At 34.3% G+C, this 12,639-nt stretch overlaps 1 protein-coding gene across 18 annotated transcripts in view; it reads left to right on the plus strand.

Annotated features, from left to right (window-relative positions):
- SOX6 (SRY-box transcription factor 6) overlaps positions 1-12,639 on the plus strand; it is a 640,888-nt gene that overhangs the window by 224,577 nt on the left and 403,672 nt on the right. The window lies entirely within an intron of this gene.

Raw genomic sequence — 12,639 nt, forward strand, 5'->3', positions numbered from 1 at the left:
GTCAAACTATTTTTCTGTGCACTTTTGTTTAAAGGAAGTTACCGTTGATTTAATACCTACCAAATGCTAAGTAGTACTTGTAATATATTAATTTAATCTTCAGGAAGATGCGTTGTCTTTAATTTTACATATGGGGACAGGGACTCTCAGAGAGTTAAGTAACTTGTCAAGTTCACAGATCTAGTAAATGAGAGGTCTGGGATTTAAATCCCTCCTCTAAACCTTTTTACGAATCCACACTTTTCCTTCTGACAGTAGATTATGTTAAGACTGGTAGCAGTTTTCCAGTTCTAGGCACCATGGATGCAAATACAAGATTTACTTTTGAAGAAATTAAAAAATTAATAGATGAGGCATGTAAAAGTGTTTCTATTTTGGGAAATTGTGAGGCAGTGCTTATATGAGAAGAAAAAACAAAGCTGGATAAATAATGCGGATTTTTTCCACCATAACTAAGCTTGGGAAAACTAGAACTTTTGTGGCTTGATAGGTGTGCATAAAGGTACTTAGTAAAGAATCCCTTGGTGTGCAAGACAGTGGGTAGTCATACTTGTCTTCTATAATGATAACTCAAACAATTCTGTGCAATGATTCATGGAAACAATTGGATTCTCATCTCCTGGAGCCGTTTATGATAATATGTTACCAGCAAATGCAAGTGAGAAACTTCAAGCAAATAGCTGTAAGGAATGCAGAGGGGTGGTGGAGGTAATGAGGGAAAAATACAAGATAGCAGCACTTTATTTGTGAATCTAGACTGTTTGGTGTATATAAAAAATGTGGAAATTTCAGTTGGTAGTGAAAACCTTTCTTCAACTTTCACAGAGAATTACAATTTATAAAAATGAGTGCCCTTGGGTATGAGCTTTTTCTGTTTTTTCCCCCAGAAGTTAGGGTGTATGTAATGTTATACGGTTGTCAGATTTTAAGAGTATATTTAAATTAACTCTGCATTCCCTGAAATGAATTCTAGATGGGTGGTGTGTTAAATATATACTGCTCAAGTACTTCATCTCATTTTCCCTCAAGGCTGTCCTCAACACCTACTTTTGTAGTGAAACAGCTCCGGTTGTATATGATGCTTCTGGTATGGCTTTTCTGGTAAGAGCTGTAAGGTAGAAATTGGATCTCATACTTCTCTGGACCTTGAAATGAATGGGAAGTGACATCCTTATTTTATGTCACGATTGTCTGTATAAGAATATAGTTAACTGCTGATCATCTAGGCTACCCAGAAAAAGCATGCCAGGGCAAGCATGGATAGTTAATGACCAAAAAATTTACTGTATGAAAACTACAGTGAACCTTTAAGACTTGTGTGCCAATAGATTTAACTACTTCTGTAACCAATTTCGTTGTCAAACTGTCAGAGAGTCAAATGGATTGGTTAGAAGGTCACCTGTTCTCCTTTCTGCTTCCCCTTCTCCTTTTATAGTTGTTAACCAGTAATTAAACACCTCAAATCCTAGAAGTAGAAAGGAAGGAAAAAGGGAAAAATAAAGACAGAAAATTCTTTGACACTTGGATTAAATGAGTATCTAGTATATCTAACCAGAATATTAAAAATAAAATTCTATAGGAAGTATATGAACTAATAAAGAAAAATTCAGTTGATAATTGAAAATAGTTAATTCATTTAATTTAGATTTACTATCAGTTACCTTTAATTGTAATAGCATCTGCCCTGGACTTAGACCATCTGAGTTCAAATTCTGCCTTCTTTATTTATTAGATATGACCTTAGGCAAGTCTTAATATTTTTCTTTAAATAAAAAATTTTGTGCCTTTGTTTCCTTTTCTGTAAAAGAGGGATAATGTACATTATCTAATTCCTATATTTGTTTTGAGAACTAAGTGAGATAATACATGTAGCAGTGCTCCGTATAGGGATTGGTACTTCCTAAACGTCTAGCAAATACTATTTCTGTATCTTTTCAACTGTCTCTCCAACATCTATCCATCCATCCATAGCTGTTCGTCTGTCTGTCCATCTATCCATCTTTTGAATGTTTCTAACAACATAGATTGATGATTTGTTGTTTTTGTTTTTTGCCATAGAATATGTAAAACATTTAAAGTATGAAATGAATTTAATTGGCCAGAGGGTGGGGGAAGAGGAGACAGCCCTGAAAAACCAAGTTATGCACAGAGATGTAGAAGTTTTACTTTAAATCCTCTGGTTAAGTGTAATATCCTAATTTTATTTCTGCCTATTCATTTAATAAAATTTAAGTAATTAGGCAAATATTTATTTGAGTGTTTTCTTTGTGCAAAATATTGTACTAGGTGCTGTGGGAATACAGAGAAACCTAGTATTTTGTTCTTGCCCTTGAAAAGTTTATAATCTGGTTGGGATTACATATAAACATATAATTATAGCGTATATTTAAAAAAGATTGTGTAAGATAGTATGCATTGTGTTGAATAAGTTATATAAAAAATAAAATTTCAGAGCACTTATTACAAGTGATTAGAAGGGTGGATCTAGTTACCTGGAATAGGCTCAATTGGTTTCCTAGTGATAAGAAAGGAAGGCGAGGGAAATAGGGAGAGACAGGCAGAGCAAAGTCTGGGAGGCAGCAATAAGTGAAGTCCAAGTGTATCAGTCTAGTAGAGTAGAAGGTTAAAGTGTAGACTACTAGAAGATAAGTTTAGAAAGATTGATTGGATCTGGATGGAGGGTCTTGAATGCCATAGTCAGGAGTTTGGACTTTTTCTGTCATCAGGGGAGAGCCACTGATTTTTCTCGAGCAAGAGAGTGGCCTGATAGTAGGAGTGGCAGTAAGATTGATTTGGAGTTGGAGATACTGAAATTAGGGAAATCAGTTTACAGTCTGTTGCAAGAGTCTAGGTATGAAGTGTAATAAAGCCCTGTACTAAGGTGATTATGAGTGTGGTAAGAAGGTGTGAGCGTGAAAACATTATTAAGAAAGTGTTGATGGAGCTTAATGACAGGCTGGCAATGAGGAGCAAGGATAAAAAAGAGGAGATGGATATAGTGTTCGTGTTTTGAACTTGGATCATGCTGAGCATGATGCTCCTCTGGGTGTGAATGGATGAGGGAGGGTGTTGAGGAAAATGATGAATCCAATTTTGTCTTGTTGAGTATGACATAGCAAAGTACATCTTGGTATAATCTTGATGTACTTTTCTAGCAGTCATTTGAGGACTGTTGTATTTCAGGGAAGTGAAAGAGAGCTCATTGTTGGGGATCTAGATATAAAAATAATGATTTAGATGTTAAGGAATGAGATTTTGGTAAAAAGAATATAGAGAAAGAATAATGTTTAGGTTGGCAGCATTAACATGTGAGTGGCATTTTCTATGATTATCTATTCACCTTAATTTAAAAAAATAAGCTATTTGCTCATCTCTCCCTCTCTAATTTTTCCTCACTCTTTTTTCCCCAACATTATCAATTATCTACGATGTGTTGTACACTATGCTGCTCACTGAGGACCCAGTAATGAACAAGACAGACATAATCCCTATCTTCATGGAACATATAGAATAAACTTAAAAAAAAAAAACCCAAAATCTATTAATGGTTTCTGTTGTTCTTCCACTTGCTATAAGCTTTTGATAATATTTACACAAGCATTTATCTCCCTGGGTCTGGAAGACATTTTCTGACAATAGGTTTCCTTTTCTCTTTTTGTGGACATTTTTTATTATTACTATATTGTAAGGAATATTCTGTAGGATCATAATTTTTGGAACATATTAAATTACTCATCATTGAAGTTAAAAAAATACTGATTGCCACCCCCCACCCCCACCCCCACCCCCTCCTTGTAGGGAGGTTTTTATTGTGTTAAGCTTATAAGTAAGGTCCTTTGGGTAAAAAACTTTTTCGGCAAGGTGAAGGAAAAAGATCTTTCGTTTAAAACTATCTTATTCCTCACATGCAGACTTCTCAGTGATATGAAATTTATTTCAAATCACAATAAAACTTGCACTAGACTTTAGACTTTCCCCTTCTCTTGTTTCTCCTGTCCTTATTCTGCTTTTGATTTTGCCACAAAGTCAACCCAGTACCTTCATCTCACCCTTTCCTCCACTCTTTCCTAATAAAATGGAGGAATGGTGGAATAGGAATGCAATGTAAGATTGACTGGCCATTTCAGGATTATAAAGGATGAGAAAGCATCCTTCAAAGGAATGATCTATCTGATTGCAGATGTCTGAATTTAAATGCTGAGATTCAAGCTCAGGGAATCTTATGTTGTTGATGGTCCCTAATTCATTGCACTTTCACTCTTTGCTGTGGTACCCCTTCTCCTTCAACTGATCCATTTTTTGAGTTAGAGGATTATAAATGAAATCATTTAGAATAGAGATATCAGGTAAAAATGGAATATCAGGCATTATCTGTAAGATGTACTTTTCTGATAAAAAGGGGGACATTATTTTTTAAATTTTTTTATTGAAATATATATTTCTGCTTTGTAAATAAGTTCATTTATATCATTTTTTTAGATTTGACATATAAGTGATATTATATGATATTTGTCTTTCTCTGTCTGACTTAACTTCACTTAGTATGATAATCTCCAAGTCCATCCATGTTGCTGCAAATGGCATTATTTCATTCTTTTTTATGGCTGAGTAATATTCCATTGTATACATGTACCACATCTTCTTTAGCCATTCATCTGTTGATGGACATTTAGGTTGCTTTCATGTCTTGGCTATTATAAATAGTGCTGCAATGAACATTGTGGTGCATGTATCTTTTTGAATTAGAGTCTTTGTCTTTTCTGGATATATACCCAGGAGTGGGATTGCTGCATCGTATGGTAGCTCTATTTTTTTTTTTTTTTAAACTTTGGGTTTATTTATTTATTTATTTATGGCTGTGTTGGGTCTTTGTTTCTGTGTGAGGGCTTTCTCTAGTTGCGGCAAGTGGGGGCCACTCTTCATCGCGGTGCGGGGGCCTCTCATTATCGCGGCCTTTCTTGTTGAGGAGCACAGGCTCCAGAGGCGCAGGATCAGTAATTGTGGCTCACGGGCCTAGTTGCTCCGCGGCATGTGGGATCTTCCCAGACCAGGGCTCGAACCTGTGTCCCCTGCACTGGCAGGCAGATTCTCAACCACTGCGCCACCAGGGAAGCCCTATTTTTACTTTTTTAAGGAACCTCCATCCTGTTCTCCATAGTGGCTGCACCAATTTACATTTCTACCAATTGTGTAGGAGGGTTCCCTTTTCTCCACACCCTCTCCAGCATTTATTATTTGTAGACGTTTTGATGATGACCATTCTGACCAGTGTGAGGTGATACCTCGTTGTAGTTTTGATATGCATTTTTCTAATAATTAGCAATGTTGAGCATATTTTAATGAAAAGGAAGACATTATTGGTGAAAGAAGAAAACCCCTATGTTAGGAGTGTTTTGAAATGGGAAAGATAGTTTTTGCCATATTGGAAGGAATGATGTAAATCTGAGTGTTTTAAATTTTGAGTTAAATAGATATAAAATCACTTTAGTAAGAGAGCTTTTAAGAAAGCAGTTTGATTGGAGCAACATCTATATTTATATAGATTACTTAGAAATCTTCTGGGTATGGGAAAAACATGTCAAATTTTCAGGGCTTTAATACTAACCCAGCTATGGGTTACTGAAATCACTTTCATAGTGGCCCAATCTGGCCACCACATTTGGATAGGAATTCCAGATGCTGAGTGTCTCAGTAATAAAAGTTGTGGACATGTACCCTATGCTTGGTTATTTTTCTAAACTTGGATAGAGATAATAAATCAATTTTGTGAGGTGAATTTTCAACCTCAAAAATACAGGTCACTTTAGAAGACAATAAGGCATAACTTTTTTCTTTTAAGGAAAAGTTAAGACAAAAGCTTTTGAGCTTGGATAATACCTGTCTTTTTCGACCTGCTGAAAGGTTTCTAAGCTAAAAAGAAGTCTCTGAAAGCATAGTTCTTATAATGGTGGTGCTGCTGACATACACTTAACATTATCAGGTCAAATGGCAGTGATACAATTTGTAGGCCTTATACTCTGGAAAGTATTGGTATTTGTATTCACTTTTTGTTAATTGGTCTTTCTTGTTGTTTTCCATTTTAATTTACTGTAAGACTAATACGTCTTGTTAAATAACAAAGATTGCATCACAGCATTCAGCATTGAAATGCACTCCTTTTTGGGGGAAGCCCGATAGATGTGTTTACTCTGTAGAGAGATTTAGATTTGATTTTTTGTTTTCTTCGTGGTAATTATGTTTGCACTTTGCTGATCACTAGTTGTGCATTATTACAATGGAAGGTGACAGTTTGATTGTCTTCATTTGGAGAAACAAGTAATTTTATATTCACTAAGCTGTCAGGTAACACTAACTCACAGTACTAAGAGCTCCTGGCAATGTGGCTTGGCACCTATATTTAACTGCTTTGATGCTTGTGTAACCTCTGCTGAATCAGAAATACTTTGCCTGCTGGAAATGGTTTTCAGGGTTGTACAATGAGGTTTTCATTAAGTAGACAAACTGAAAATGAACTGCAAAGCCACGGTTGTTTCTCTCTTCCTTTTCCCCTTCGTCCCTCCCCCTTCTCCTCTCCTTCCCCACCCTCTCCTGTTCCCCTCCCCATTCCTCTTCTTCTTGGTCCTCCTCCTCTTATTTGATAAGAACCTGAAATTTATACCTTATTTCATTACATGAAAGAGAGAAATTGCTGGCTTGCTTTAGCTAAAGGAGAACCTCAGAGATTAGCTTCTTTATATAATTTTTCTCACTGGCACTATGTGTGAGCTTTCATTTTTTGAAACTATCCATATAGTACAAATTTTCATGTTTCTCTTTTTTCTGGCAATATTAAAAAGTGAAAATAGAGGTGAGAATGGAAAAGTATAGTGACAGCTTCCTACCTACCCTTTCTCTCTGAGAAGTTATTGTTCTGGTTTATAATATTTATTGATAATTGGATAAGATATCCATATTGGGCTTCCATATTTGTGGATTGGTTTTAAGCTGACAAAGACATGTTTGGTATTCACTTTAAATATTATGGTTCTCATTTCATGTGAAGAGGAGATTCAAAGTGAATGTATATCAATAAATTCATTCTGCTATTATTTTAGACAGCTTTCTTTCACTCAAGCCACATAGAAGTCTTTCATTTGAGTTATAAAGTCATTGTGCTTGATTAAAATCCTCTTAGTTAGTGTGTATTTATAGTAGCCATTGTTTGGTTTTGCTCTTATTGTTAGGTGACTGATTTTATTTATATATTCTGGGCCTGGCTTTCCAAAGCAAAGATCTCAACAAGTTACTGGTAGATAAGCTTTGAGAAAAATTCAATATTGTTTCTATCCAGCAAAAAGTATAGATAGAGGTTACATGAAGGCAAGTTGTTTTGATCCCAGGAAGAAACTGGATACTCAGAGACACATGTAATAATTATAGGTTTTCCATAGGCAGTCAGTCAGGCAGGCTAGTCATTAGGCTGGTTGCCTGCCTCCTCCAGCAGATACTAACCAATTAGACAGAGATGGTTACGTGATGTAACATTATCAGGAGAAACAATTCATGAGTCAAAGCATTCCAAGACATATGAGCTCTAGTCCAAAGAACAGTCTTAAGCTATATAAAGTGACAGCAATATTGTCAGCTAAATATAAACTCTAGAAACACAAACTTTGATGACTTGAGAAGAATCTGTTCCAGGTAGTCCCTGTTTTGTAAGAACCTCAGAAGGCCTTTGAATACAGTTTTGGAGCTTTGGTGTAAAAAATTAGAAGCCTTAAATAAGTCAAAATCCATTAATTTAAACCCTTTCTTAGACATACTTCAAGGACTTCAGCGTATTTCATTTGCCTCATCACTATTGATTTGACAACTAACTCAAATCAGTGAGTTTTCTTCTAACAGATATTGTCTGTATATGTTACCATATATGCTCTGAAAGAGCCACTACAGACTTTAAAAGATAGGTTTATAACTCTGCAAGGTAACTCTGAAAGCTTATAAGCTTCTTTTTCATAGAATTTTCTCATTTGCTTATTAAAGAGATGGAAGAGAGAGAAAAACCTGGCAGAAGCCTAGGGAAGATTGGAGGTGGAGTGAGGGACAGGCGGTAGCGCCGGATAAAACAGTACAAGAATCAATAACAACCCTCAGGCTTTACCTGAATGAAGCGGGAAAAGTTTTAAAAAGGTTATCTTCATTTTAATGTCTGAAATAAGGGTCCCTCCCCCGGCCTGTCCACCCTCCCCCCAATACTTCAACGTGGGAATTAGAGGTACAGGAAGAGGGTTTTTAAATCATTCTTTGCCCTAGGCTGGGTGGCCTGGCATCCTTTGTAGGGGTTCCTGGGTATTGTGCATTTTGGCAGCTGAACATATCTGTTACTCATGCTCCTTAAAATGAGAGGCACTGTGTTGTATTTTTGGAAAATTATTTGTTTATTTCTCAGTATCAGATCAATTGCAGCATTAAATTAACAGTGAACTACCTGACTGAAATAAGTCTACCTTGGTAGCCTGGGGCTGAGTTGCAAAAAGAAATGTGAATGTTGGCCTGAAATTTTAATTTTTTCTTTAAGTAAACCAACTATTAAAATGTTGCTTTATGTTAAAAACAGGGCTTCTTTTGAGTAAATGTAGCACACCTAAAAAGTGAATGCCATTTGATAATAATCTCAGAAGTAATGAAAACATTTTAAAAAAACAGGTTAAAAATATTGTTTTAATAAATTCAGTGGCTCCTTTGGATAATCATGTCAGTCCCAAATGATAGTTTTGAGGTGAATTCTTTCCAAGCAATGGTAAAGAAAAAAAAAAGTAATTTCAAGTGACTATGCCTTATGAGAAAGTTGTTTTAAAAAATCCTAACTTTTAGACATAAAAATAACTGTTTTTTCTTTTTTAAATAGCACCATCAAATAAGAAAGATTTAAAGTTCTAGAAAATAAGGTTTTTCTGAGATAGAGGACTTAATGTGTAGATATCCAGTCCTCATCATTTTATCAAGTCTTGGGCCAGCTAATCTTGATTTCTTGTTAAAGAACATAAAGGAAATTTACTGTCTGAGTAGATTGGTAATGGTCTAAACATTCAGATTTTATACTGGGGTTTTGGAGTAAAATAATTATAATCTTCCTAGAGGTACTACTACTGGCTTCCTAGAAAACTTTATCACTTACTGGAGCTTTTATCTCCTACAATCTCATTTTCAAAAGTCCTAAGCCCTGAAGTTCTTCCCAACGGCTGGCATCCTGGGAATTCACTTGATCTGCTGGGCAGAGACATTTCAAACTCGGGAACACATGATGGGAATTTAGTTTTATGTGTCCAAAGATATGTTATTCTCTTTGGAGGTTTTACTTGATAATAGCTATGCCCCAGAAAACCATCTTGTTTAACCAATGTGATAAGTTGACAATGTAGTTTTTCTCTCTGATTATAATGTACTCTGTGTAGTCAATACACTGGTACCATGTGAGTGTAATTTCCTCTTTTATTTTATCTCCAATGCTCTGTATTATAAATAAACAGTTAAAAAAAACACCAAACAAATCTGTTGCATCTCCTTTTAAGATTGTACCACTGTAGACACTTGTTCTAGTAAAGTAGAATTGGGCGCATTTGATTGCATTTAAATTTTTCATGCTTCAGCAGTTTGGCTGGGAGCACAGTAAAGAAAAATCCCATGAGCGAGGATAGTTTAGAATAATAGAACTTGATTTTGTGTATTATAGCGGCAACATTTGCGCTGCTTTAGTTAGGGTTGTGTCAGCACTTCCATTATAAACCCCTGTTTTCAAGGGGTATAACTAGGGAGATTTTTTTTTAATACAAATTAAAAAAACAATTCATTTGAATGATTTTTAAGTTATAATAGTGCAAAAATAAAACAAAGTTAAGTCACATAGAAATTGACCGTTTTCACAAGGATTTTAATTCTTTTGCTTATTAGTTGTATATGGCAGCAGCTAAAGTAAGATACTGTTCTAATACACTGGGAGTGAAAGTTTTTGTAATGAAAAATTACTAACATGAGGATTAAAAATAAAAGTAAGCATCCCATGTGATATTTTAAATCATTAAAGCAAGTGTATATTTGATTTATGAGTTTCTATAGGAGAGTAGCCATGGTGCAATGACTATAGTAAAGGTATTACCAAAAGTCAAGTATCTTTGCAACTTCTAGAATACAGTTTAGTTGGTCTCGTAAAAGGGAAAGCTAAAGTAGAGGAGTGAAATGAATGAGGATGTAATCAGTAAATTGAAGGATTCTATAACAAATAATTGTGCAAAAAATAATCAGTAAATTGAATCTAATACTCAGTAAATCCAAGACGTTTAAAATTGCATTAAAAAGAATTTGTGCACATTTTCCTTTTAAAAATGCAACAAAATCACCATCTGAAACAAAAAACTACAACAAAACCATCAATAAAAAACAAACCTGAAAGAAGCCCAACAATTTTATCAAAAGGAAATGTCTACAGGGGGCAATACCTAGCTAAAAGAAAAAGAATCACCTTTTTTTCTGCTAACAACATATTGAGAAGTAAAGGAAACACAAGAAATTAAATAAAATATGATATGGAAAAGTATTCTTGGAACAAAAAAATGTTAATTCCTTTGCTAAAGGGAAGGATTTTGAAGTTGAGTATGCCTTCCTTGGTTTTTAAGTATTATTGTCTTACCTTTCCCCTCTTGTCCCTTAATGATGATGTGAACTGAGGATGAACAGTCACATTTAATATTGCTTTTTTTTTGGCAGCCTATCTTTTATTTGCAAACTTGATACACATTTGTATTTGTAGGTGCAAAATAAAAGACAAAGTGTGTGATGTTATAAATTGGTAGCTTTCCTGAATGGTCACTGGAGGAATCACCAGAAGACTGTTGATGAAGTAGAGGTGAAGCCTTTCCTCACTAATTGTATTCAGCGTGTAATTTCTAAACTTCCCTCTGAATTTTGATTTTCAATTAACACTCCCCATTTGAAAATAATTTTCTATTTAATGTAATTGCAGGAAGTAATTTATTGGCTGATTAAGACAGAGGGCCCAGCCTTCCTTAAGAAAACACTCTAACAAACCAGCCTTTAAACTCAACCCATAGCTTTGGACAGCTTTAGTCTATTTTTACAGCTGCATGGTTGTGTTTAATTAGGATTGTGCACGATTGTTCATTGGTGCAGTTTATAGTTGAAATTATTCTTAAGAGACTTTTCATTTTGGGTTTTGTGTTGTGATTAATTTATACTAAACCCACAATCACAGATATTGCTATTGGAAGGAGCCAAGTCACTTTATAATAAGAGGACGTTTGTTGGGGAACTAAAGTCACTCTGAGTTTTGGATTATGACTTTCAATTGTATTTAGCTGTTTTAAAAAGCAGCAGTAAATTCATTCTTTTGTCTTTAATGTGAATGATTACATTATTGGTACTGTTATTATCTGAACTATGAAAACACTCTTGTTGTTAATGGCAAGCTCTTGATAAATTTGCAGAAGAGTTATAATTTGCCTGGTTTTACTATAGTATTTATGAGGCTAATGAAGTAAGTTCTACATGATTCCTGTATTATAAGAAACATCATTTGGTATCATTTTCTGTAAGTTTATATGCATTTCTCCATTTGTCATTATTGATAGAAATAAGTCAAGGATATACTTATCTAATTCTTTGATAAAGTACTCTTTAGAAGATTTTTCTTTCTCCTCAAAGAAAACATAGATATACTTCTGTACTTTTTTTCCTCCATATTATTTTCTAGTATCAAGTCTAGTAGATTAAATTTTTATTATTTGTAGAATGATTATTATAAGTAGGTATCAGCATTTTAATGTGTTTCAAAGCACTTCAAAAGCCTGTAATACTTTTATTTAGAACTGTGCATAATTAGATTAGCTGATCTTACATTAATTTTTTTCACTGTAGGATACTAAATCTGAGCCCCCTCATTAATTGTGAGAAATTTAGCATTAGCTGTTAAATCCTATGTGAAACATGGGCTGCTACATAAAAACTACTGTGTAAATTGGAATTAACTTAATTATTTTTCTTTGCACTTGATATTTCCTTCACTGCAATATTCATGAAAGCATGTGACAGATTTGTAAATTTAACTGTTAATCTCAGATTTCTAGACCCTTTAATCAGTATTTATTTGTCTGTAGAAACAGTACTAGCAAGTTAATGATTTGCTAATTTGAAAAATGCTCATGTGGTTTCCTATGTTAACTGATTTGTGCATTTTTAAAAAATAGTATGAAATCAATTAATGTTAAAGAGCAATTAAGGTGGAGATTTTATTCCTTTCGTTACACAGCAATTTTAGAGCTAACTACTATAAACCAAAAACCATGTAAAGTTTTAGAAAATATACTCAATTGCCTGTTCTTTTAAGTTATAAACTTCTGGTGATTTTATTTCTAAACATTTTGCTAAGAAAATCATCTCAATAAAATGATATTCTAAAAGTTTTGAAATTCTGTTTAATAATCATGATTTTCTGATTGTATATGAAAGCACAGAATGAAGACCTTGTCTTCACTGTGCTGAGTGTAGTTGATGTTTACTTGTGGATACATAGAAGAATGTGCAGTAATTGTTTTTGGAGTTTTAAGAATATTATGAATAGTAGGCATTTTACTCTTCATAGTAAAT

Source organism: Balaenoptera acutorostrata, chromosome 9, assembly GCF_949987535.1.
Source record: "Balaenoptera acutorostrata chromosome 9, mBalAcu1.1, whole genome shotgun sequence".
Lineage (NCBI taxonomy): Eukaryota > Metazoa > Chordata > Mammalia > Artiodactyla > Balaenopteridae > Balaenoptera > Balaenoptera acutorostrata.